This window comes from Urocitellus parryii, unplaced genomic scaffold, assembly GCF_045843805.1.
Source record: "Urocitellus parryii isolate mUroPar1 unplaced genomic scaffold, mUroPar1.hap1 Scaffold_37, whole genome shotgun sequence".
NCBI classification, from domain to species: Eukaryota; Metazoa; Chordata; class Mammalia; order Rodentia; family Sciuridae; genus Urocitellus; species Urocitellus parryii.
Genome location: NW_027553327.1, coordinates 6,077,501 through 6,105,498, shown reverse-complemented (window position 1 = coordinate 6,105,498; position 27,998 = coordinate 6,077,501). Strand labels below are relative to the sequence as shown.

The window sequence follows — 27,998 nt, the reverse complement described above, 5'->3', positions numbered from 1 at the left end:
AGGCTCCTGAACTCCATTTAGTGAGAAAAGGGATTCTTTGGTCAAATGAGGTGTTCCAAGCCCTGCAGTAGCTAGCATATATGTGGTTGGGTTTTTTTCATGACTCCAAGACACATAAAGAATCTACCCCCAGCAGTCAGTAGGCCTCTAATTTGAGAAGTAGGGCAGTATTAAACAAAGTCTCCTACTTAATCTCATCTAAAATTAGTCAAGTTCCCAATGAAGCTACAGAAACAAAATTTTTATCAACATTCTCTGTTGATAGAAAATTTTATTTGCCAAAGTCAGTTGTAATCATATCCTATGGAGTGATAGTCATATTCCTTCACTAACTTTAGCATCCCAGATCTGGTCTGTTTATTTCTCAAAGCCAGCTTCCCAGTTCCTTCTCTGCCTCAAGGCCTCCCATATTTCCCTGGTCTCACTGAATTCCAGATCTAAACTTGAGTTGAAGAGACCTAGTCTTTGTCAGACCAAGGATGTCATGAATTGTTTTCCATTTAGCTGATTGCATTGAGATATGTAGTTGCATCTACTCAGTCTGAGCTCTTAAAAAGACTTCAAGCACAATTCACAAGGATGAGTTTTTGTACCAATGTTTCCAAAATTAATATAGAAACTTCCATGGACATAGAGCCCTTAACATTTCACTGTTACTATAGAGGGATTTATTTGGAATTGTATCCCCTAACATACACACATTCAATTTTCTTTACACACTTTTTATGTAAAATCTATTTCAGTTTCTCAGAAGACTCTATTTTTCCCCAGTTATGGAGTCTACTATCCCTTAAATGATAAGGCTGTCACTTCCTCAGCCTGCAATATTCATGGCAGGTATGTGAAAGGCAAAAACGAGGAAAAGAGAAGCAATATTAAATTCAGAATGCTGGGAAAGAAAAGCAAAAAATAATGAAAGAGAAATGTTAAATATAAGATATGGGTAGGGAAGATTTAAGATCCCTGTCTGTTTTTGCATAGACTGCCACTTTTTGCTCTAAATACTAAACTTGCCAAAAGTAGGCCACCTTCCTCCAGAGAAGAGGAAGGAAATGGCCACTATGGAATAGTACCACAATGAAGTTTTAGAAGACTATTAATACTTGCTCATCATCTATAATACATTTTGAAACTAAAAAATGTATATTTTCATATTTTTTGACATTAAAGCAAATCAGTAAGGCCAACATAAACCTGGATACTTTGGGTAAGTTCACTTAAAAATTGAAATTAACGAAGTCTTTCTCACTCTCATTTTTTTCCCCTTTCATCAAATAGGCTAATTCAATTTAATTGGCTTAGTTCTCAAAGTGGCCAAATGAAATGTTCCCATAATATTTGAAAATATGTTTGTCTTTAAAATCCCTTTTCTTGGACTGGTGGTGTAGTTCAGTGGTAGAGTATGTGCTTAGCATGCATAAGGCCCTAAATTCTATTTCCAGCACTGGAAGTAAAAATAAATAAATAAATAAATAAAATAAAACATATATTCTAAGATTTTTAAAATAGAAAATAAAATAGAAATATTAATTTATGTATATCAAAGCTGTTTTCTCTTTTAACAAATATTTATGTTCATATGTGTATTGTTTAGATTTTTCCCAGCATTGATAGCATTCCTAAACTTAAATCTAAAAGACAGAACAGTCTATCAAACACCTGCTCTGTTTGCACAATAATTCATTAGTGAATTCAGGTCAACTCTGATCAAAATGTCTGATTTGACTAGGTATTTATTAATAATAATTACTTTTCATGTGGCAGGTATGAAATAATAGGTTCTCTATGTTACCTTCCTTTTTCTGAATATTTAGAACACATTTACAAATTATTAATTTATAAAATTAAAACAACTTAAATATTCCAGGATATGGGAATGGGTTAAGTATGGGTAGGAATAGGGCTGGGGCTAAGGAATTTCTGTAAATAAATTTCTAAAGAAAAAAAGGAAGAGATATAAGACTGAAAAAAAATCCTCACAAAATAAATGCCATTATTAAATATTCTAAATGAGTGCACTTGATTTTCCTTCATCACTACTTCATTTTAAACCATCCAGGTCAACGACTGTCAACCAATCAATCTATATCCTCTTTGAGCAGAGATCAAGGGCAATAGCAGAACCTTAATGATTTCAATCTCCAGGCTTCAAGGGGACAGATTATTGGGACTTGAAGCAAATCAGTCTTTCACACAGCAATTCAGCTCACAGCCCATAGCCTGTGATAAAGCTTGATTAGCATAGAAAACTGCTAAACCAGCAAAAACAAGACATAATTATGAGGAAAGAGGAAATATAGCTAATAAACTTTAGTGTTCATAACAAGATACAATTAATGTAGTTTATACATTTTCTGTAGACACAATGTTGTCATTTAGAAGTGTAAAGAGGGCAAGATGAAAATCATAACAGAATATTCATTATTATATTATATTCATAATTTCTTTTCCTTTTTTTCTCTTGAGCAAAGTTAAGATAGGTTTCCATGTCAGGCCTACCTATTCTTCTAGGCCAGTCTCAGGCCCATTTTCCAAAATCTGATAACTCTGAAAGCGAAAGCAAAAAATTCTTTAAATACTGGAGTCCTCACAATGCTACATTTTTTAGAAATTCACTTATACCTTTAATATAAGTAATGTACCCTTTAAATACTTAATTACTTGCTAATGTTTTCATTTGCATATAATTTTTAAAACTTGAAAACATGCCCCTTTTATGCAGGTATCTTTGGATTCATCATCATCTCAATTGATTATTTAGAACACAACTAAATGTTCGTTTCACTTAATGATTATAATTATTTTAAAATACTGTATATGAAAAACAAGGAAAGTGTTTTCTATTTTAAATGCCTTTTAAAGCCATTCTGTTTATATGACTATATGGCTGAGAAATTAGAACACCTTTCTTGAAGTTAAGCAAGAACTTTTCTGAAATGTACACTTAAAGAACCAGAATTTCATCTTTAATACAAGAAAATAGAAAAAAATAAACTTTAACTCAAGATAGAAATAATTTTACAGCACTTCAAATGCATGAATTATAATTAAAACATTGTCATGCAAAGTTACAAATAAACCAGTTTCCATATTGTTTTCCCAAGAACAAAATTTGATAGATTAAAAATGTAGCATTTTGAAATGCTAGATTAAACAAAGGAAAACATGTTAACTCATCTTCAGATTTCTCAGAACCTTCCATATACAAATAGCCTTAACTAACATCCCCAAGGGAGATATAACTTGAAGGTTTTTTTTCTGAAGTGTTATTTATGCATGGTATTTTTTCCTCCCTAGAATTAGTTATTAATGCTAGGCTCAGTTTTCTTTACACAGTTTATAATATACTGAAGTAAGTTTACTGCTTTCTTATAAACATAGCTTGAGAATACAGAAACATTTATTAACTAATTAATGAAGAAACAGGCAGAAAATTAAAGATAATTCAATGGAGAATTCAAGAAATTGAACATGGGGCTGAGGCTGTGGCTCAGTGGTAGAGTGCTTGCCTAGCATGTGTGAGGCACTGGGTTCAATTCTTAGCACCACATATAAATAAATGAATAAAATAAAGGTCCATACATTTAAAAATATATTTTTAAAAAATTTGAACATGTATAGTCATAGAAAGAAAGGAAGATGGAAGCAAAATGTCAAAATAGATACAAAGCTAGTTGATATCTTAAAAAACAATAAAATCATATCCTTTGATGATCTATTTTTCTACCATAAAATTATTTGCTTCTTTACTGAAAAAATATATAAGTTCATAAAACATCTCAGAATCTGAGCCCTAATCAAGTGAAAATACTAAGTCAAACAAAGATGCATTCCCATAGAAAATTTTAAAAATCTTTGAGCAGGTCTTTTAAACAATGCTTTGGTATGAAGCTTAAAAGAAGACATCTATTGGTCCTTTTAGCTTATTTCCATGTTCTAGAGTTTAATAAGTTTGAAAGTTTCATAATTACTCCTTTCATTATATGATAAATGTTTACTGAGTACTTATTAAGTATCAGGTGTTGTGCTAGGGGCCAGAGAAATAATAAATAGGAAAAATGGCTATCTTTCTAAGTTAATGAAGGACAAATATAAGTAAACAGGAAGTTACAAAGTAGTTTAATGTGTGCTAAAATAGATTGACTTCGGGTTATTAAGATGATACATCAGAGATATTCCTCCTTAAGACCAGTCTTAGTCATTTTCTGAAGAAGAAATATATTTTAAATGATAAAATGAAGTTAATTGGGTAAAGAGTATGGGTATGAAAATGGGAGATTAGAGTATAGGAGTAAAAAGTCATTTCAGGGAGAATATCAGAAGACAGAGTAGCAATTTCTCTAGTATGACCTGTGTGTTCAATGCAGTGATAGAGGGATGTATGGATTTGGCAGGTTCTGGGGAAAGGAGATTGCTATAAAGAGATGGTGCAGAGGTCAATTAATGAAGAAACTGACAGAACATCTTAAAGAATTCAGGCTTTGGGCTGGGGATGTGGCTCAAGTGGTAGCGCGCTTGCCTGGCATGTGTGCCGCCCCGGTTCGATCCTCAGCACCACATACAAACAAAGATGTTATGTCCCCAAAAACTAAAAAATAAATATTAAAAATTCTCTCTCTCTCTCACTCTCTTTTAAAAAAAGAATTTAAGTCTTTTTTAAAAAAAGAATTCAGGCTTTTATCTTTGGGGCAATTAGAATTTAAACATTTTTTAAAGAGTATTTTTGTAGTTGTAGATGGACACAATGTCTTTATTCTATTTATTTTTATGTGATGCTGTGGACAGAACCCAGTGCCTTACGCATGCAAGATAAGCACTCTACCATTGAGCCACAACCCTAGCCCCTAAACATTTTTATCAGGTTGGGTAGCATGAGCTAACTTGCATTTTAGGAAAATCCTTTTTGATAGTTTGTACAGTGGACTTGGGGAGTTTGAGAAGGGGATCATGGTAAATAAAGAGACAAGGAATCAGGAGGCTACTATAATAATTCAGGTGAAAAGTGGCATAAAGAAATGTAATAGCTTGGGAACAGAGAATTATTAAATTGGTTAATTATTTGACATATATAAACCTCAAACCTAATTAAATAATATTTCAAACTTTCTCAATTTCTTTGACAATGGTTCATTTAATGTTTATGTAAATTGATTATGATACACACACACACACACACACACACAAATACATGCATCTATGGATATAATATGTATGTTTATATCATCAATTTACCAAAACATTCAAATATATATCTCATATATTTATATATATTTCATGTAAATATGTATCTCATAGTCTTTGGAGAAGGATGGTGATTTTTTTGTAGTTGTAGATGAATAGCATGCCTTTATTTTATTTGTGTATTTTTTATGTGATCACACATGCTAGGCAAGCACTCTGCCACTGAGCTACAGCCCCAGCCCCTGATTTAAATTTTTTTAAAAAATATTTCTATGTCATGTCCAGTGATGACAATATATTTTGATACTCTAGTTACTCTGCTAGTCATTTAACAGTAATTTTCAGCTAAAGAAAGTTTATAAGTTAAAGTAAACACAAGGCAAATTAATTCTTGAACTTGAAGACCTTGATATCAACGAACATGGAAATAATTCAGTGTGATGAATAAAATATTCAACTAATTCAAAAAGTTATTCAGTTAAATTTAATTTGATGAAATCACAGAAGGTTTTTTAGGGTGGAAATAACACAATCCAATATACATTTTAGAAAGCACCCTGGCTGCAGTGTGGAAAACTGAATCACAGTGGTGGGAAATTGATCATCCATTTTAGGCCAATTACAGTAATCCAGGCAGGAACAGATAGTGGTGAAAGCCAAGGTAATGTTAGAGAAGCGATGTAGAGAGAATACACAAGCAGGAAATCTCAAAACCTGAGAAATTTGATGCTGCCTTTGAATGAGCTGGAGAATGTGGGAGAAGCATTGGTTGGTAGGCAGATTTTGAGTTTGAGCATACTGATTTTGAATTAACTGTGAAACACGTGGGCATTGGGGAATTGATAGGAGAATGCAAGTCTCCAGCTCAAGAGATAAATTTGATGGGAGATAAAGATTTATATGTCATCACTGAGAGTTGCTATTGCTATAGGTTTGGATGAGATCAAGAAAATGTGTGGATTGAGAGTTAAGATTGAAACTGGAAATTAAAAGATCTTCACAAAGGGAGAACCACCCTCCAAGAAAATTATTAGTGTGATGGAGAGATATAAGAGGAAAGCTAGAATAGTTGAATACCCTAGAGGCTAAGGGTCAAGAGATTTTTCAGCAGAAAGGACTGACCAACAATAATACAGGATACTACAGAGTGGGAAGATGAGGTCTGAAGTGAATTTGGCCTTTGACAAGATAGATCAATTTTAGTTGAAGGGTGTGAAGGATAAACTCTGGCTAGATTATCTGAGATTAGGGTAAGTACATAAGATAAGGAAATAGGTAAAATAAATATAAAAACATTTAAAGTTTAGTATTAAGGGTGGCAGATAACAAGTTTGGCAAGGGGATAAGAACAAATTAATCTAACTCAACACAAATGGCTGAACCTAAACAAAATGTTTAAAAACTTTCCTCAACCAGGCATTTGTTATTTTGGCAATCAATTGGAAAACATTTTTCTCTTCATACGTAATTCCACAGCAGTTATCACTGTATTATAGGACTTGCAGGTTTGGATACTGCAAAGGCTCAAATTAATAATTTGTTATTCACCCAACTCTGGAATAATGGCTAAAATAACAGGGTTTATAGTATGAAAAATCTAATACCTATTCCCTGTATCTCTGCATGCCAGCTGTGTTAGTATTTACAAAATGCTAAACCTCTTAAAACCGCAGTTTTCTCATTTGTAAAGCAAGGCAGTAACAATAACTCTCTTACAGAATCATTGAGAAGAATGAACAAAGAAGTGAAAGTATTGCTTATCTCTCAATCTTTAAACTACAACAAAATCACATGAATAGCTCCTTATGCTACCTGCCACTCCCCAAATTTGTGATTCAGTAGTTCTGAGGTCGAGCCTGAGAATTTACATATCTAACAAATATCCAGGGGATACTGCTGGTTTAAACCATACCTGGAGGACCACAAACCCAAACAATGTACATTTTAGTGTTTCTTTGATGGATATAGCCCAGGCTGTTTACAGAATGATGGTCATCAAGGTACCTGAGAATAGAAAACCCTGCATTATACTTATCACAGTGGGCTGGATTCCTCTCACAATACATCTTCCTACTTTCTTACATTAGCATAACATGCCCACTTCTCCAACTCCTTTCTCAATTACCTGACCCCTGCACTTTCTAGTTATTCACTCATTCAACAAAATCTGCTGCAATGCTCACTTATACATTAATGCTTTTTCCCTGCCATTTTTGCTTTTATATAATTAGTACTAAAGAGTTGTTTATACCAAAATATCCCTTTCACAGGCATCCTGAAATGGACCTCTTTATCCTTTCTAGCTCTTATTAGGGAATCTCTGATAATAAGAGAGTCTCTGAACCATGCCCTCTATTGATGTATTATTGTTTTGATGAGATTTTCTCTTAGTCTCCTTTATAACAAAGAAAGTGCATGGCTCATGGGCCTCATAAAACATCCACTAAGGGCTGAAAGCAACAGCAATTAATGACATGTGTAAGTATATATTGATCAAATTAGAGATGATTTTTTCACAGCTCAGTAACATTTATAACAATAGTATTTTGGGAAATTTCACATATAAATAATATAAGGGGTGAGTTTTTATTCAGATTGAACAGATGCCAGATCATATTATTTATAACTTCTAAATTACAAAATTCAAAATCACATTATCATTTTAAAATACATAAAATGGGTCATTTTTTTCTTTGGTGCTTATCAATCCTGCTTAGAAAATAATTGGTCAAAGCCATATGCACCAAGAGACAATAGCAATTAGACTAGATACCTGTGTATATGTTACAGGTTAAAAACCTGGTTTTCTTTTAAAAGTTGAATTACCTAAAAGCATTTATTTCTCAGGAATTTGACTAGACAAAGAGAGACATAGGAAATCTCTTAAGTTTTCTATAACTAGAGGTATTTTAGCTGAGGATGAATGCATAAATGGTAGGTATGTTGTATGGAGGCACAGTGCAGGCATAGAAAATTAGAAGAAGTAAAATTCTAAACATTTCCATAAGCAGGTTAGAAGGGGAAAAGAGCCCTGAACAATTCCAGCATCCTTAATTCTCCTTAATGCTCTTTGTCAGTTTGTATTTCCACTAGCCCCTCAGGCAGAGATTGCTCTGCTGACCTGTATCATTATAGTAACTGGCCAGTTCTCAAACTTTATATAAACAGAAAAATACAGTAAAGATTCTTTATCTTCTATTCTACATTATGTTTATGAAATTCATCCATGTACTTGCAAGTAACAGTTCTTTTTTATTATTTTCTTCTATTCCATTATATAAATATACTGCATTTTATCATCTATTCCAATTCTGAGGAACACTTAAGTTGTTCCAGGTTTTGCTACTAAGCAAAATACTGGTATTAACAACCGTGGTACTGTGGCTGTGGCTCAGCCATAGAGCGCTCGTCTCTCAAGTGTGAGGCCCTGGGCTTGATTCTCAGCACCACATAAATAAAATAAAGGTATTGTGTCCACCTACAACTTAAAAAAATTAAAAAAAAAAAACAGCCTTGCATGTGTTTCTGTGGTGGTCACATATATTCCTTTATGTTGGATACATACATATGAAAGAAATTGCCAAATCCTAAATTTAGCTTTGGTAGATATTACCAAATATTAATTTGCTCTTGTACAAATAATATTTGAGAGTTCCAAATGATCCACACATTCTCCCTAACACATGGTGTTGTTGTATTATTATATTTTAGCCATTTTAATGAGTGTGTAGTGACACTTCATTGCATTTTTATTGTATCTTTTTGGTTACTACTTGGGTTGAAGTTCTAGTCATAAGATTTTTGACCATTTCTGAAACCTCTCTTTTCTGAAGTGCCTGTTCGATTATTTTGTCCATTTAAACAAATGGGGTTGTCTGTCAATTTTAATGATATGTAGGAGTTTATTTTACATTATGGGCACAATTTTTTTTTTTTGTCAGACATAAGTTTTGTGAATATTTTTCTCCCAGACTGTGGTTTTCCTTTTTACTGTTATTGGTATATTTCATTAGACAAAGTTCTTAATTTTAATGATATTCAGTTTGTTAGTGTGTTATTATATATTTAATGCTTTTATTTATTTGTTTTTTGTGTTGTGGTGCTAGGCATCCAACTCAGGGCCTCCATGTGCTAGGTGATTATTCTACCACTGAGTTACATCTGTAGTTCCACTTGTTGGATCTTAATTATGAATTCTTTTCTGTATATCACTTGTGGATGCTTTCTTATGCTTGGAGACTGCACACCAGTTGTAACCACTAATATACCAATGATCACAGCCATATCATACTTGACTATGTTCTTTTCAAAATTACTGACAGAGACTACTGATTGCCTAATATTATTTTTATCCTTTACCCAGAGACTTTCATATCATTGAGACCATTAACTTCCTCAGTTAAAATAATCTTTATCATCTATGTATCTGTCATCTATCTATCATCTCCCCAACCTCTAATTATATTTCAGCAAGAGGTGGCTACTAGAGAAACCAATAAAAGAGGGCTTATTCAGTTGAAGAATAATTTTTTTGCTAGGATTTTGCAGTTCATCTCACGACCATGATATAATTTTTGAAGATGGAAGTTGAGAATTGAAGATGACAGGGGACACTGGGTTGTTAATGGTATTGAAACTGCATGTCTTATACTTCTTTTGCTAGAGAGATTAAACCATCATCCCGTTTAATCCACTGTTATTTAGGGTTTTTTTTTTTTTTGCCAATACCCAGACTAGAGTTCAGTCATGTAACTTAGTAGGGGAAGAAGCTCAAGTCTTAACTTACTTTTCTCCTTTATCAATGCACAGATGAGAGGAAATAATTTCCTATACTCACGCTGTGGTTAATTCAATAAACATTTTATTCTTGCTTTTAAGGTTATGCTGTAAAATAGGAGCAGTCTTACAAAAATGTATGTTTTACATGGTGGTGGGTAATGGATGATGTGAATTTTAGAAAATCATATTTGTCTTTTTTTCTGTATTTCCATACAAAATGGTAGTCAACCAAAACATTAAAATTTCAAAAGGAAATGCAAATACCTATTCTACAAGAATTGAAGAACAATAATTTCTGCTAGTGCTGTCAGTCAAGATTAGTTTTCAGTGAGTCCTTTTATAGCATCTTTCAAAACAAATGGTAATGTGAGACAATACTACTGATAAAGAAAAGATATCCAATGACACTTGTTAAAGTATGCTAAGGTTGACTTTGTTCTGGGCCATCATAGTACTATAAGCTCCACTACTTCAGGATCTTCCTGTGGAGGAGAAAGACTGGGCTCAACTCTGAATATAGCAAGGGCCAATGTGAATTTATAACCAAGGAACAGTGCAGGGATCCTTGAATGGAAAGAGACTAAGAAGAAATATAAGATAAAGAGGATTCTAAACTGACCTAGCTAAGTTCTTGGTAAAGACACTATAAGACATCACCTGGAAGATGATGAAAGATGATCAGTTGTCAAGGAAGTTGGGGGGAGGCTCTGGCAAAAATGACTAAAAAACATCTTTTGTGAAAACTATTATTTATTTTATAAGGAAGGATACAGATGGGCCTAAGAGAAGATTCAGAAGCTTGAAAAAAGTGTCTTTTTCAATACTAACATAGTTAATAAAGGCTACAGAGTAATCAAGCTATGTATTTATAAGAATGTGTTTCATAAAATTCTAGTATTTTAGAAAATGATATATTACTTGACAAAACCATTTCCTTGGTGACATAGAATAGAGGCAATCACTCTACCAACTGAGCTATATCCCTAGTCCTTTGGTGACATAGAATAGAAAACATTGGGTTAAACCAAGTTAAAAAAGATGTTTTTATACTATCAAACTTTTGAAGGCTTGCGTTCTGATTCTCCAAAAAAGGAAATTAAATTGTCTTAATTCTATAACAATTTGTTTTTCATTCAACAACTTATGCGATTAATGTTCTTTAAAACTTTCTTTTGGAAATGCTGGTCTATCCTCATCCATTACATAAATTAGACATTTAAGACGATGTTGGTTCTAAATACTTTAACTTCCTATCAAGGCAGAAGTTTACAAATTTTCTCTCATTATGTTATTCCCTTTTGAATCCAAGAAAAAAAACTATTAAGTTGAAAGTTTTTTTTTTAATTTGGAGACACTTAGAAAGATATATTCTCACTCAGTAGAAACTTGCACGGCATTACATTTGAAAGTGGATCTATCTTTTTAGTGTTTTATTTATAGACCATAGTATGGAGATTTCAAGTGGGTAAAATGAATCCCTTCAACATTCAAAGTGATGAGATTTGGAAAAGGCTGTCTCAATCTGTTTTGCTTCATGAGTAACTTGTGGCACACTTCTAGGTTAATGAAGGGTGGCAGTGACACAGTCGGCAGATTTGATTAATCATTATACGTCAAGTATTTGATATTCTAGATTGCTCAATCACAGTGGTATTTTAATAGTGGTTATATGGAAGGAAAGGAGGTACCAAGTAAGCAGAAATTGTTCCATGATGTAGTTTTGTTCCTGTTTTTTACAAAAATCAAAAGTGGCTGACACCACTTTGCAGGAATACTTCCATTGGTAGATGATGACAGCAAAATCACTCCTGTGCTCCTTCTAGAAATTTTCAGGGAAACCCCAAAATGTAGGGTGCACATTTACCTCCAACTAAGTATCAATCAGATCTAGAGTAGTGTTTCAGCTATAACTTTGAAGTTGCAATCTCTTTAGAATTCCAGGTGTCTCTTTTATTTAAAATATTTTTCCTGATAACTTTAGTATTATTCATTTGGCAAAACTTAGTCAATATTGATACGTAAGAAGAATTATTCACTGAGCTTGAGCATGTCTCTTCTCCATATGAAGATCCAGCTTTAGATGGAAACTGTGGATATCTCAACATTGTAAGAGGAAACTACACATTACTAAAGATTTGCTTACTGGCCATATATGTTAATAGTAAAATAAAATAAATTTTTGGTAATAACTGAAGACTTTTCATCTTAGCAAGTGTTGACCATATTCTAGAAATGGAAAAATTCTTCCTTTAATAAGGACAAATTAAAATGCAGAAACTCTGGATTTAGGAGTCTGTTTTTCATGATGAATAATCATTGGCAATTGGATTTAAAAGGCACAACAGAAGGAACTGAATTGATACTGAATAATTTTTGAGTTCTTGATCCACCTCTATTCTTAAATATATATATTTATTTGAGATTCCTTTGTGCATTTAATTCTCATCTATGCATATGTATATAGTAATTGCATAAATGGACAATTTTTGGTTCATACTGAATCCCAAGGATCCTATGCTACAGTTTTCATAAAAGTAGCAACTACTTTTCACAATTTGTATTAAGTTTTATAATAATAAATATGAAGCTTTAATGTGCCAATATACTTGCAATCATCAATAAACATATGACATGTCTCCACTAACAAGCAGATTGGAAAGAGTAGCATCATTTCACCATCTGTGCCATGCAGACTCTAGTTTTGCAAATCCTACTTAAACAAAAAGTTTACATATAAGAACAAGGGGACACTGCACATTGAGTTCTGCTAACCTTATATCTAAATTCCTACTTAATACTATAAATATATTGAAACCGTTTAACTTATTATTAAATATATATGCATATATATTAGGGAAAATTTAATTACTGTTGGCCTTTAGGTATTTGAGTCTTTAAAAATTATTGGCACTTTATTTTTGGAATAAGAATGGAATCAAAATAAATCTAACAATATAGAAATAAACAAAGCCTCTTTGACTACCAGAGATTCTGCCAAAACCCTTATAATAATTGGCACTGAAAAATTATAAGAAAAAGTAGAAAATATAATCATGGCAATAAAATATGCATATATTTGAGGATGGTTTTCAAAAAGACATACATGAAACAAAACTTTAATCATAAAACTTTACTAACTACTTAGCTACTGAAGGCAGAAATTAAGAGAAATTAATATTTTGTTTTTAATATTTATTTTTCAGTTGTAGTTGGACACAATACCTTTATTTTAATATGGTGCTAAGGATCAAATCCAACGCCTTGCACATACTAGATGAGCATTCTACAACTGAGCCACAACCCCAGTCCGAGAAATTAATTTTTTTAAATTTATTTTTTGGTGTAGATGGACACAACACAATGCATTTATTTTTATGTGGTGCTGAGGATTGAACCCTGGTCCTGCCTGTGCTAGGTGAGCACTCTACCACTGAGCCACAATTCAAGAAATTAATTTTTAAGAAATTCATTCTTTAAAAAAATATTTTTTAGTTGTTGATGGACCTTTATTTTTGTTTATTTATACATGGTGCTGAGGATCAAACCCAGTGCCTCAACACATGCTGGGCACTCTACAACTTAGCCACAACCCAAGCCCCAGAGAAATTAATTTTTGATACTTCTTAAATGACAGATGATGATCAAGTTATGAAAAACCTAACAAAGTCAGAGTGGGCCTTAGAAGAGGACCACTTATGCAAATCCTTGGTTTTGTTCCATATTGCTATGCAGAACTGAATTCTACAGAAACATAATCAAAGGCATTACAAATATTCCCCTAACTACTCATAGTTACAATAGTGTCTTGCACTTCCCAGTGCCCACTCAGTATCCCTATCATACAACAGAATCACCTGACCACCTGAAGATCTTTGCAATATTTTTCATGCCTGTGTCCCACTCCAGACAATTGAATTGTTCTGTATACCAGGGCTTGGGCATATGGTTGAAAATTATTGTACTTGGTGATGCACAACTTCACACCTACACACACACACACACACACACACACACACACACACACACACTTTGAACTTCATGTACTAATATGATGTTTCTGCTTCATGTCTTGTTTTTTTTTTCCCTCTGCCTTCCTAAACCATATGGAAAAGCAGATTCAACATTTTATATTTTTTCTGTATGCATTTTGATTACAGAATATCACCAACATGAGAAGCATAATTGTAGGTTATCAATTACTTTCTTCAGGGTATCAAGAATATGCAGAAGCAGAAGTAATTGCCCTAAGTACATATGTACATATTTAATACTATATATTTATTTTTATATGATTCAAACCTGTCTTGATGGGACACATTTAGTTAGAGAGTTAACTGAGGGGGAAAAAAACTGCCAATTTTGGCAAAACACAATGGTGATTTCTCGGTATAATTTCAGCCCTCTTATTATTCACATTGTATTTTCTGTATAATGACTTTTTATGTTTTTATGTACAGAATGTAATATTTGCTAATAGGTTGCCAACTAAGGCCACTTAACTCACAGGAACAATGCCACCCTCTATAATGATAAAAGGAAACATCTTCTATCACTGCAACTTTCTAAAAAATACACTGTTACTCAGGAAACCCTTTTTTTGCCATTTTCTTCCTTCTCCTTCTCTCTCTTTTGTTTTATTTATGAAAACTCTTTACATATAGATGATATATAATCAGATTCTTCCAATGAACACTTGCGAAACTACAGATTATCACTGGCTCAGTCATATTCTATCACCACTCAATACATTGGATAAAATGTAAATAGTTGTTTATTATTTATTTTTATTTGTTATTTTTAAATATACATGACAGTAGGGTGTATGTTGACATATTATACATACATGGATTGCAACCCATTCCAATTAGGATCCCATTCTTGTGGTTGTACATGATGTGGAGTTGCAATAGTTGTATATTCATATATGAACATAGGAAAGTTATGTCTGATTCATTCTACTGTCTCTATTCTCAACACCCCTCTCTTTCCTTCATTCCCCTTTGTCTAATCCAATGAACTTCTAATCTTCCACACCACCCTCCCTTGTAATAGGTTAGCATTCATGTATCACAGAGAACATTTGGCTTTTGGGGACTGGCTTATTTCAGTTAGAATGACGGTCTCCAGTTCCATCCATTTACTGGTAAATGTCAAAATTTCATTCTTCTTTATGGCTGAGTAAATTAAAATGTATGTAGTTGTAAACAGAACTGAACTAAACAATGTTCATTGTTTAGTCATTTATTTAAAATATATTGATAGCCAACCATGTCATGCATTAGGAATTGAAAGTCTAATAAGCAAAGGTTTCTACTTCCCAAGAGTTCAGAGCTTATTGGATGGTATACAGTTGTATACAAATAATTGTATTACAATAGGGAAATTGCTAACTTGTAGCAGAGGAAGCAACAGATATTGCTCTTGCTGGATTATGTTTGGTGGTCATAGATGTTTTACAAAAGAGGTGATAAGGTAAATTGGAATTAATTTACACTCAACATTCTCCATGTATAATTTTTATAACATTATAATTTTGTGTTTACACAACTTATATAATTATTACAGCCAGTGTTAATAGCATATAATCTTATAAGAATTCCAAATGTAGTTACAAGTAATAACTTATGTTCAAATATGATCATTACTATTTGATCTTAGAGCACCCAGAATTTTCAAATGCTTCATATAGAATGAAAAGAGCCGATTTAAAAAAAATAAGAAAAAAATATTTTATTGGTATAGTTTTTCACTTTCAAGTATATTTTCATAAGATAGGGAAAATTATCAATTTGTACTAAGTGGAACTTACATGAATTTATATGTATTTATTAACACATGAAGTTTTTGAGCAGAAAGGAAGGGTGTTTTGCATCATTTAGGACGTTAGCATAGAAATATGAAATGTATGTGCTGCCCACTGGCACCAGAGATTGGACTGCTCTCACAATTGGCCTTTCATTGCATGAAGAACACCCATTATATACTTGAGATTCCTGTGCCAGCAGGCTTACAACAAATGCTGAAAGTCCATTGTTTATGACTTTGCTTCTTGCCAAGCATTTCAGTTATGTTTTCTTGGGTTATATAAAGGGTCAGGACTACTTACTTTAAGTGAAACCGGTAGCTATCTTCACCTTGCAATCTGGCAAATCTTATATTGCATTGCCTGCATATTAGTGTACAGTGGTGATTCTATCCCCTCTGATCTGATCTGAAATTCCTTAGAACTATATCTCTATGTTAGACAATACAACTGGATGGTTTGCCTCCGATATCACAACTAAGTACTAACAGGCAATGCTATCTAGGTGAGCAAGAAGAACTTTTATCTTCCATCTAAGAGAAGTTTATCATTATTTCATAAATCAAAGAAAATAAAATTTATTTTTAAAAGTTCATTTTCTTTGCTGGGTGTGGTAGTACACACCTGTAATCCTAGCGGCTTAGCAGGCTGAGACATGAGAATTGTGAATTCAAAGCCAGCCTCAGCTATAGCAAGGCAAGGCAAGGCACTAAGAAACTCAGTGAGACCCTGTCTCTAAATAAAATACAAAATAGGGCTGGGGATGTAGCTCAGTGGTCAAGAGCCCCTGACTTCAATCCCCGATCCAAAAAAAAAAAAAAAAAGACCATTTTCTTTAAAAAACAGTTTCAGAGGATTGGGTTGAGGCAGTGTCAGGTAACGCAGTATTAGGTAATGGTGGAATAATGTGTATGAAAGGAAAGTAACGGCTAATTTTAGGAAGCTGGAGTAAAATGGCATAGGAAACCAAAGGTGCCAACAATGTAGGGTAGGATTCAGCTTCTAAATCTTCATATGCTTCTCAGGAAATAAGAACCAAGTTAAAAGTGCTATAGAGAAGGGATGATGCTATTTAAAATTTTGGTGTTGGGGATTCAGATCAATGATTGAGTGCTTGCCTAGCATGTACAATGCCATGGGTTTGGTCCCCAGCAAGGAAAAAAAAACAAAACAAAACAAATCAAATGTCTAGAATTCTCCCAGGTTGTATATATGGTGTGTTTTGTATGCAAAGCATGCATAAAAATGTGCATTGTTGCCCTGAATTTATATTTTGGGGTTATGTTTAAATTTTCCCAGGTCTTAATGGAGTTAAAAATCAATGATTGTGTTGGAGTTACGCTTGGGCTTGTGTTAATAGAAGCAAGATAGACATGAGTACCAGAAAGAACAAAATTTAAAACAACAAATACTAAGTAGAAGAACGATTGATATTACATCACATTAAAAAAATCACAGAATAAATGATTTTTATAGAAGTGGAGTTATAATTTTCAGAACTTTCTTACACAATTATATACAGGCCATCAAAAACCCCTACGAAACTGTGATATCCTTTAACCACTCCAGTAGAGAGAAAGCATGTATGGAATGGAGACAGGAAACACAGTGAAAGAAGAACTTTCTGGTCAGTAAGTGACTGCAGTGAGAATTTTGAAGTATGTATGATATCTGTAGCTGTTTGATCCTACAAATGTATGGTCCTGTACAGTAGCAAATTAAGAATATTAATAGCCAAGCTTGTATGGTGGTGCATGCCTGTAATCCCAGCATCTCATAAGGCTGAGGCAGGAGGATCACCAAGATCCTCAGCAACTTAGTGAGGCCCTAAGCATCTTATATAGACTCTGTCTCAAAATTAAAAATAAAATAAAATAAAAACATGCTGAGGATGTGGCTCAATGGTTAAGTGTTGTTAGATTAGATCCCCAATAACAACAACAAAAGGAATATTAATAACAAGACATGTGGAAACAGATTTATTGAAAATTCTGTAGTGAATGTGTGAACTCAAAACTGTAGTCACAAGACTGGATTTTGTGAATGATTATAAAATCCTGGATAGAAATAAGAATTGATTGGTGACAACAACTCAGAGCAAAAAAAAAAAAAGTTTCAATTACAATTACTAAAGAAATGATTTCTTTAGACTAGGTCTATGGAAACACTTTTTTACTTATTTATTTTTATTTTCTGTGGAAGTGATTTGGAGCTAACTTTGGTAATAAAAGGCATATGTTGATAATTCTTTAGTCAGCTGAATTGTTAATGGTGCATTGTGTTGTTATGATTCAATCATCAACTTTTGTATTTTCTAGTTATCATAAAACACTGGGAAAAAACAACATCAGTACAAATGAGCATAGCTAGTGCCAAAATTTTCTTCAGATACTGTTAGAGGAACAATATTAGAACAGATAACATACCATTTCAATTGCAAGAAGGAATTCAAAGTGCAGAATGTGAATAACGACAACCTCTTAGGGTTGTTTCTTAAAGACCTTAGGACTACATGACTTATGAAATCTTACCAAAAGAGTGTCCTTTAGGACAGGATCCTGGAATGTGCATTCTAATAAGCATTTGAGGGAAATATTTTGTATTCAAGCATTTGGGAAGATCTGCTGAGTAAATGGCAAGGACATGGTAGTGATTAATTGAAATAAGAGAGTATGCCTTTTAGATTTTTGGGACTGACTGACTTCACTTAGCATGATAGTCTCCAGATCCATCCATTTTCTGGTAAATGTCATAATTTTTTCTCTGATGTGAAAGCTAATTCACAATAGAGAGGGGATGAGGGGACAAGTAGAAGTGCAGTAGATTAGAAAATGGGGAATAGAGGGAAAGGAGGGGAGATAGGCAAAGGAAAGACAGTGGAATCCATTTGACATAATTTTCCAATGTACATATATGAAAACAATACAGTGAATCTCACCATCATGTACATCCACAAGAATGGGGTACTAATTTGAATAAGATATATTCCATACTTGTATATCAAAATGGATTCTGCTATCATACATAACTAAAAAGAACCAATAAAATTTAAAAAGAGCATAGCCATGGCTATAGTATTTATTATAGGTTCTCCCAGTAATTTAATGAACATCCAGGAATAAGAATACCTCTACATCTGCATGTACACTTTTGTATGTAGTAATAACTGTGTACCTAGCAAAACCCCATTTCATTTTTCTTATAAATTTTTTTTGGGGTGGGTGGAACCATGGGTTAATTAAAAATATACTTCACTCAGAATTCTGTAGCAGAGCAACATTTTCCAGATATGTTTGCAATTACATGATCTATCAGAGGACATTTCATGACATTTCAACAATGTTGGTAGGACCTCAAATGTATAGGTTAGAAATACCATGTGATTAAAAAAATAAAAAGAAATCACCATATGATGCAAGCAAGAAAGTATATATGAAGGAACACAGAAAATAAGTCAAATATAGTCCAATTAGCTGTGGAAAGCAAGAAGATTATTTTCTGCATGGTTAAAGCTTTTTGAAACAATTGGCAAGGATGTGCTAAGTACCATCTTCTTCCGGAAGCCTTTTCCCTAGTGGATGGATTTACAAGTGTGTTATTGAACCTTGCCTTATTATTCTTCCATTTCCTTTCTAATTATATGAATGTGCATCATACAAGCAAAGTTTTATACCTATTACTTTAAACCAGTAAGAGTTTATTTTACCCAATAATAATCTTAGAGTTTAGGCTATCTAGGCAATCTGTGTTTATAGGTGTTTAAAAAGTTATTTTATGTAAACTAATGAAAATGTTGGTGCTAATTGTTTTATACATTGCTTCTGAGAGGAAGGCATTTGCAATTCAGTAGCTACTCAGTACTAATAACCAATATATTTCTATAGCTTCTGCTTTCTCATCTCCTTCATGGAGGTCATCTGCCTTCATTTGTTCCCCATATTGTCTAATCTCAATTTCTACATTAAAAAACCACAATGGTAAGAAGGATACTTTGCAGTTCAGCCCGAGAAAAGTGGTTTCCCAGGGAAGTTCATATTGACTGTAGTGTCTTAAATATATTGTTTTTTCAATAAAATGACAAACTGTTAATTTTCATATTATCCCTAGTGTCATATTTTTTATTTATCGGCGAGAATCAATGTACATAACAAGAGCATACTTTTCTTATTTTCTGAATTCCTTCAAGCAAAACATAATTCTATAATGATCAATTACAGCTTAACACTTGCTGCTATGATGAGGACCTTGTCAACATTGATCTAAATTGAAGAACAACATCTTTCCTTGATTTTGGGAAATAAGCAATAAACAAAGTCCATTTCTTAGTGAGAAAACTCCTAGGCAATTTATTCCAAGGTAGTCCACAGGATAATTAGGGTTTAATAGAATTAGATATTTTACTATCATTTGAGAGAAAAGTTGTGCTCTGGGTTAAGTATTAGAGTTGAGGATTAAAAACAATCCACTAAAATTCCTGGATCACTTGTAGCCAACATTTACATAAAATAAATTCATCCATAAAAATATAATATTATCTCTTCCTATTTTTCTTATGACACAAAAACTCCACTCAAGCTGAAAGGTAAACAAATTGAGTAGAAGCATCATTTGAGCTCAAGCCATAGTGAAAATTTTGTGGGTCTACATTGCCAGGAAATCTTGCTCAAAATTATGCAAGGATAATTACATCAACAGAATGGAGAAAACATCTTGGTGTAATATCAAAAAGGTGGGGGAAGGAATAGGTTGTTGGAAAAGCACTGTTAACAGATTGCCTAGAGAGAATAATGAAGGCATTTTGTCATGTTAAAATCCCATCTAAGCATTGAAATAAATGACAATTTACTTACAGAGTAAACAGACACATTTCAGTATATTTTAATATGTCATCATAGGTATGTATGATGTATGTATCTACACCTATGCACACATATACACCCTTGAACCTCAATTTGTATATAGTTGGAAGGCAATAAAACAAAATATTTCCAAGGGAGATTCCCAGTTGGCATCCCCAATACTATAATTGCCACTTCCTGCTACATCTACAGAGGAGTTTTATGTAAACAAAAGCTATGAACACAATTACTGCATTGATGCTTAGCAAAGAATAATATTATAAGAATATTACTGGATCACTATAAAACTTCCTTATTAATTGAATATATTAATTTCAAATTATGTAAAGTACATAAAAGACAAAAGAAAAATGAAAACATTTTTGAATAATTTAAAGTTCCATTTCCTGAATTCTGTTTTTTAAATATCTACATATATCCACATCTACATCTGTCTATAGATCTCTATTTTTTCCTTTACGTCATTAATAGATAACTATTTAAGCATCTTTCTTCAATCTGGGGAGTAACAACATAATTCCAAGGTGATAAACGTAGGCATGGAAATGAAATGACAATAGTAGAAGCCATTAAGAAGCAGCGACCCCCTTACTTTGAAGGAACAGACCAATGAATGAGGAAAAAAAAAGAGAAAAAAACAAACAAACAAGCTAAGACTTTTGGAAGTAGAACATTCTTCTAAGGCATATTGGAAAGATCTGCATGGCTATTCTACCCTTACCACAAACTCATTATTTTCTATTACATAAAGAATGAGCACATGGTAAAGAATCCTGGAAGTGAAGATAAGTTTGAGGGAGATTTTATCATTTTCTAATTATGTGATTTTGAACAAGTTACTTTTTGTGTGTCAGTTCCCTTTTCTAAAAAAATGAACATACAAATAATTAGGGCTAATTGGAGATTCAAATATGATGATGTATACATTTTAAAGTATTTCATATTTATAAAGTACTATACTTACCACCCCTCATACTATTATTATTACATAATAGCATAGAGTAGACTTTTGTTGAGTTTAAGGAATAATATATTCATTTGAAGCTCAATCATTATTATGTGAGATTCTTCATATTATCTTACTTCAATTATTTTGCTTTAATCTTTTTTTTTTCCACTGAGATTTGGGCTTTTTTTTTGCTATTATCTTTATTTTTTTTATTGGTTGTTTACAACATTACAAAGCTCTTGGCATATCATATTTCATACATTAGAATCAAGTGGGTTATGAACACCCATTTTTACCCCAAATACAGATTGCAGAATCACCTCGGTTACACATCCACATTTTTACATACTGCCATATTAGTGACTGTTGTATTCTGCTACCTTTCCTATCCTCTACTATCCCCCTCCCCTCCCCTCCCATCTTCTCTCTCTACCCCATTTACTGTAATTCATTTCCCTCCATGTTTGTTATCCCATTCCCCTCACAACCTCTTATATGTAATTTTGTATAACAATGAGGGTCTCCCTCCATTTCCATGCAATTTCCCTTTTCTCTCCCTTTCCCTCCCACCTCATGTCTCTGTTTAATGTTAATCTTTTCTTCCTGCTCTTCCTCCCTGCTCTGTTCTTAGTTGCTCTTAAGACTCTAATTATATATCCAGTTTTACTTACTCCATTAAGTGAATTTAAAAAGTAGTCACATTAAATAATGGCCTTTTAATTTTCTATGACATAAAGAGTTCCCATAGACACACTCTTTTTGCATCTTACACTTGTATAGTCTAACTCAATTAACTATTCATACTGGCAAATCATCTTCTACATTTTTCATAAATATTATAAATGAAAAGGTTGTACTTGTCTTTCAATTAAGTTATACATCTTTCAAAAATAGCTAATAGATTGAAGCAAAGGCAATGTTAAAATCATAGATCATATACAATGCAATTTAGCACACAAAAATGGAGCCAGCTAGATTATTTAAAAATTTGTTCATAGTGATTGTTTAGTGCAGCAAAATCAATTGGATGGAACATTGAACAGAAAAATCCAAAGGCTTATGTTGTTTAAAACATCTGGGCATAGATAACTGCATAGGGATTCCATCTAACTGGTTTCTCTGATACCCAGTTAAAGATGTCCATTTAAATACATTTGACAGATTGTTTATTGGACATATCAGGATGTCAGAATCTCCTCTAAATGACTTCTGAATCACTTGGAAATGCACCATTGATTTGGATAATGGCGGGATCTACTTATTTGACAAGTTAAAAGGTCATAAGGTTTCAACAGGCAAAGTTTTGCTATGAAGCACCTCTGGAAATATTTTATACGTCTGGATTGGAATGAGGAGAAATGATATTCTCTCCCAACTCAGGTAATAAGGATTTGATTGAGTTTACTTGCCAACTGTTATGTTACATACATATTACCATAGTTATTTTTGATTTGGAAGTATAATTCCTACCAAACTATGAAACTATGACATTTTCAGTCCTGGGTTTACTTATTATTTGGACCTCATTATTTATTGACTTAAACTACCTTGTAATTATTTATATACTGATTGGTCTTCTACTTTGCATTTGGCCAAAAAATGTTAGAGCAAAAGATTTTCAATTCAGAAACTTCTTTTAATATTTTCCATCAGTTTTAAATGATATATAAATATATATACATACAAGCACTGGGTGAAAGAATACACACACATGAGTGTGTACATGCACACACATATACATAGTGAAAGGATACATAGATACATATAAGTCAGAGACTATAACAATACATCCTAAATAAAAAAATAAGGCTTAACTTTAGTATAGTAATTGTTATTTTTGGTGGAAGATGGTTTAATGTCACATTATTTTCCAGATAATAATATGATTAGATATCCTTAAAGGAACATGCTTAATTGTAAAACAGGAAAGTATATAGTAAACACATGCTTCTTATTAATAATAGAATTTACATAGTGTCTATTCTATATCACAACACACTAAATTAGATGCTTAACACACATTATCTTTATCACTTACAATTCTATTTAAAATTAGGCATTAGCTTTTAGATATAAAAATAGTGAGTAAAAACATTGTGCAGCTTAATTCAGTTGAACTGCTAATAATTTTGGAGAAATCATTCAAATCTCAGTTTTTCTAAACCTTAGGAAGATGCCAACCCTTACTTATATAGTGTATAATGAAACAGGATAACAATCAATATTGTAATTATAAAAAGTAAAGTACTTCCCTTGGTAACTAACAGAAATATTATTTCTCAAAATATTCTATTATTTATTTATGTATTTTCTTTTTTTTTCATTTTAACATTAGTTTTCCAAATGGTGTTTACCTTCTTTGGTTCAGGTTTTCTTGAGATTTGGGGAGATCTTACATGTTCTGGCATTGATGAAAGCTATATACCTTCATTTTAGGAAAATGCATTTATATTTGTATGTATATCCATTCTCTTGTATGTAATTTCAAGGAATTAATTCAAATTTTAGGGTGTCCAATTGTCCTCGTTTGCCTGAGACTAACAGGTTTCTGGGTCATGGAACCTTTAATTTGAAAACTGAAAATTTTTGAGACAAGCCAGGAAAAGTTGGTCACTCTAAAATGAAACATTTACATAATAATTTAATAAATTCTTTTTACTAGAAGCAAAGGCTTTGAATTGTATATATTGTCAAAGAGGATATAAGGTAAAGAAAGAAATGAATGCTTTACTAGGTCAAAAACCTTCATTTTTAAAATTCCAGCATAAAAAAAAACAAGTTTTTTGTAGTGACAAATGCTAATGGTGTAGAAAGGGGAGATGAGTAATTTCTATCAGTTATATGAGACTTTTATTATAATTCAAATGTTTCAGGAAAAGAAACCTTTATTATTTTATGTATTAATGAGCTAAGATAGACTTTCAAAATAATTCAAAAGATTTTTAAAAGTAAATATTATATTGTTTTAAGTGAGTGTATCAGTGAAAGAATTTGTTTGGTGAAATATACAGTATGGCTTACATACAACATAACAACTTCATAAATTGATCATTTTCTGATGAAGAAGAATATACTGACTCAATCAGTTATGTATGAAATTAGTGGCTCAATTTCTAAAGGCCTTGCAAAGGTATAATTCAGTATTTTTTGCTAATTATTTTCTAATTACAGGTTTTTACTCTTAATACTAAATGCCATAAGTAGTAATTATAGTTCATTCCTAACATCATACTTGCTTCTAAAATGTAAGATTCATTGTTCTCTATAAAATATGGCATCTTTTAGATAAGAGAATATTTTTATAACTCACAAATTCACATTTCTAGAGTTGTGACATGTGTTTTTTGTTCCACATGACATGTAATACTAAAACAACTCTGTTTATGTATAATTAATCAAGAATTCATTTTATAAATTGATAATATGACAAAATTGACTCCAGATTGTCCAATCAGAGTTTACTCTCCCTTCAAAACAGATTTCCTTTATCCTCTATCCTTAGTAATAGAATTGGATGGTAAATCTCAAGACAAAGCATAGCTATCTTAAGACAACAGACTGTCAGAGGCTGTTATCAGAGATTTCTCCTATCCTTTGTCACTTTCTACTCATATATTTTTAGGGACAAGACTCTGTAAAGGCAGGCAATTTATACAGAGACAACCACCCACCCCAGTCATTGCTTTGTAACTGGTAAGATAGACAACAATGAATGTAGCATATACTATAGAAATCCGTATAACACAATCCTAGAATTAACTGTTAACTTAATGCTATGATGTGAAAAAAGGGGGGAAGCCCTTTCAAATGCTAGCAAAAATAGAAAAACCTCAAATTTGTATAATAAATCTTCTAATTTGACTGAAATATTTCACTACATTCATAACCCAGATCTTAGTAGAGCTGGTAGTTCACCAAAGGCCTACAGCCTACATGTAAACTATGATATAGCTGAATTTATTAAATCACCAAAAATTCGAATCAGGAAAATATCCCTGAGAGACATAGGATTGTACTCTTTAAATTTGCTTATCTATTTATAGTCAATATTGTGATCATTGTCTTCACTGTGAATTCAGACAGACTATATCATTCAAGGGTTTACTGTATTTGGAAAGAGAAAAATGTCAGAATTCTAATCCATAGATATTAAATATGTTTTCCATGAAGATCAGATAATTGAGAATTTTTAAAAATTAAACTTCAAAATGCAAGTATTTTTTAAAAGTTTATTTTATTTTTGTTTGTTTGTTTGGGTACTGGGGATTGAACACAGGATGCTTTACACTGAACCCTTTTTATTTGTTATCTTGAGAAAGGGTGTAGCTAAGTTGCCAATGCTGGCCTTGAATTTGCCCTCCTCCTGTCTTAGCCTCCTAAATAGCTGGGATTGCAGGTGTGTGTCATGATATCTAGGTTCAAGTAATTTTTTTAAAAAGAATTTAAATAATTTTTAAGTCAAACTAATTTTAAGGTGTAACATTTACTAATATATCTTTCAAAACAACACCTGTTATTAACATGTGTTCCTATTTTCTTAGTATAGGTAGCATAATTTTATTACCTGCAGTTACAAAATATGACTTTAACATTTTATACTATGAAATGTGGTAAAAGGTTTGCTATTTAATGTAGGATATGAAGTTGCCTCAATTTTTAAAAATTAATTATACACTAACTTCTAATTAATATGTAAAGTAAAATGTTTTAGAAAAGTTGATCCAATATATTAAAATCCAGTTTGTTAGATTTTAAAGGGTCAGTTTTAAAGAATTTCAAATACTAATATGTCTATTAGTGTACACACACACACAGTGCAACTCATAACAATGTTTTAGTCAACAAAATATATATATGATGGTAGTCCCAACAAGTGTATATTTGCCTAACGCCAACATAGCTGTCTTTGTTTGCATAAATACTCACTATGATATTATTACAATATCACCTAAGGACTCAGTTCTCAAAGGTATTCCTGCCATTAATTGATACATGATTTTACACACACACACACACACACACACACACACATTTATACACATACACACAAAAATTCATATATGGAATATGTGTATGTGTGTGTGTTTCAAGATTGAAAATGGGGTTCTATTTGTCCAATTATTTTAATAGACCACATCATTTTATCATTTTTTTTTTGTTTTTCTATTTAAAGGGTCAAAGACTAAAAGAAGAATACAAAAGTAGGATGCATCACATCAGTCTCCAGTAGAGAAATGCAGAGGTATTTAAAGATTGAACTCTTCCACAAATGTTACATTTGTTGCCAAGAAACACAGGTGCTTCTAAACTCACTTCCTTTGGCCATATAAAAATTAGTAGACATGGCCAATTTCACTCCTCTAGGGAGGAATCTTCTCAGTTAAGAAAACTCTAGAGACTAATATTCAAAACCAGTTACTTTTCCAGAGGGTCTGAAGATTTGGAGATAGGTAAAAGTTTTCAGAGAGTTCCTATATTACTGCTAAATATTGTTGGCAGTGTTAGTATTTGACATTTACACCTAGGGAACAACTAATCTTTGATTGTTGCTCTAAGTATAAAAATACTAAAACTGTTAACACCTTGGAAGGATTTTAATATGTGCTGGTAGCATTAGTAAATATTTAGTACTTAACTTATGTGTCAGGGAAGATTTTGAGAAATCAAATATACATTTTTGGGTGATAGTTATGATTGTCATTTGAGAAATTCAGATTGCACTCTTTCCTCTGGGACTTATTGAATAATATTTATCTAGGTGGCATGGCACATTTCCAGCTTTGTTCTAGGAAATGTGTTTTCCACTTACACTCATTCTGTATAACATAACACTGTGTTGTTACGCACAGGCTTTAAAATTAGAAAGTGTGTGGGTGTGAATCCTATTTTTGCAATGTGATAACTGCAGACCTTTGGCATATTTCATAGCTTCTAACTGAACTGAGGATAAAACAGATTTATCCTTATAGGGATTATTTTAAGCATTCAATAAGGATATTAAAATACAGAACTTAGAACATGGTGTCACAAGAATCACTCAAAATTTGTTTTTTTATAATTATGATCTAGTGACACCTTCTTGCTTATCAATGGGTTCTCTGGTGTATCTTTACAACTTCTTGGTATTTTCTAGTCTCTGCTTACAATGCATTTTTTCTATATCTATTCAAATTCTAGATGTCTTTAAGATGTAATCTCCTAGGAAATTAATCATCTTGTCTTCAAACTGAATGAACCATTCTCTGCTTTCTGTTCAGTACCCTACTAAAGTTCCCTCTATTTTAGTATTCATCTCATATTTTTTGCAGCATGCTGGATTCAACCCAGGGACTCATGCATGCTAGGCATAGGCAATCTCCCTACCACTGAGTTATATCCATAGCCCATATGACTTTGTACGAAATCGTCTTTTCAAATGTGAACACCC

At 32.4% G+C, this 27,998-nt stretch overlaps 1 long non-coding RNA gene across 1 annotated transcript in view; it reads left to right on the top strand.

Moving 5' to 3' along the window:
• The window catches only part of LOC144252120 (uncharacterized), a 64,539-nt gene extending 36,557 nt beyond the window's left edge, over positions 1-27,982 (top strand). The window contains exons 2-3 of the long non-coding RNA XR_013342914.1: positions 26,745-26,813; positions 27,880-27,982. This is a non-coding gene — a long non-coding RNA (uncharacterized LOC144252120). The remainder of the gene's footprint in view (positions 1-26,744; positions 26,814-27,879) is intronic.
• Positions 27,983-27,998: the final 16 nt, after the last annotated feature.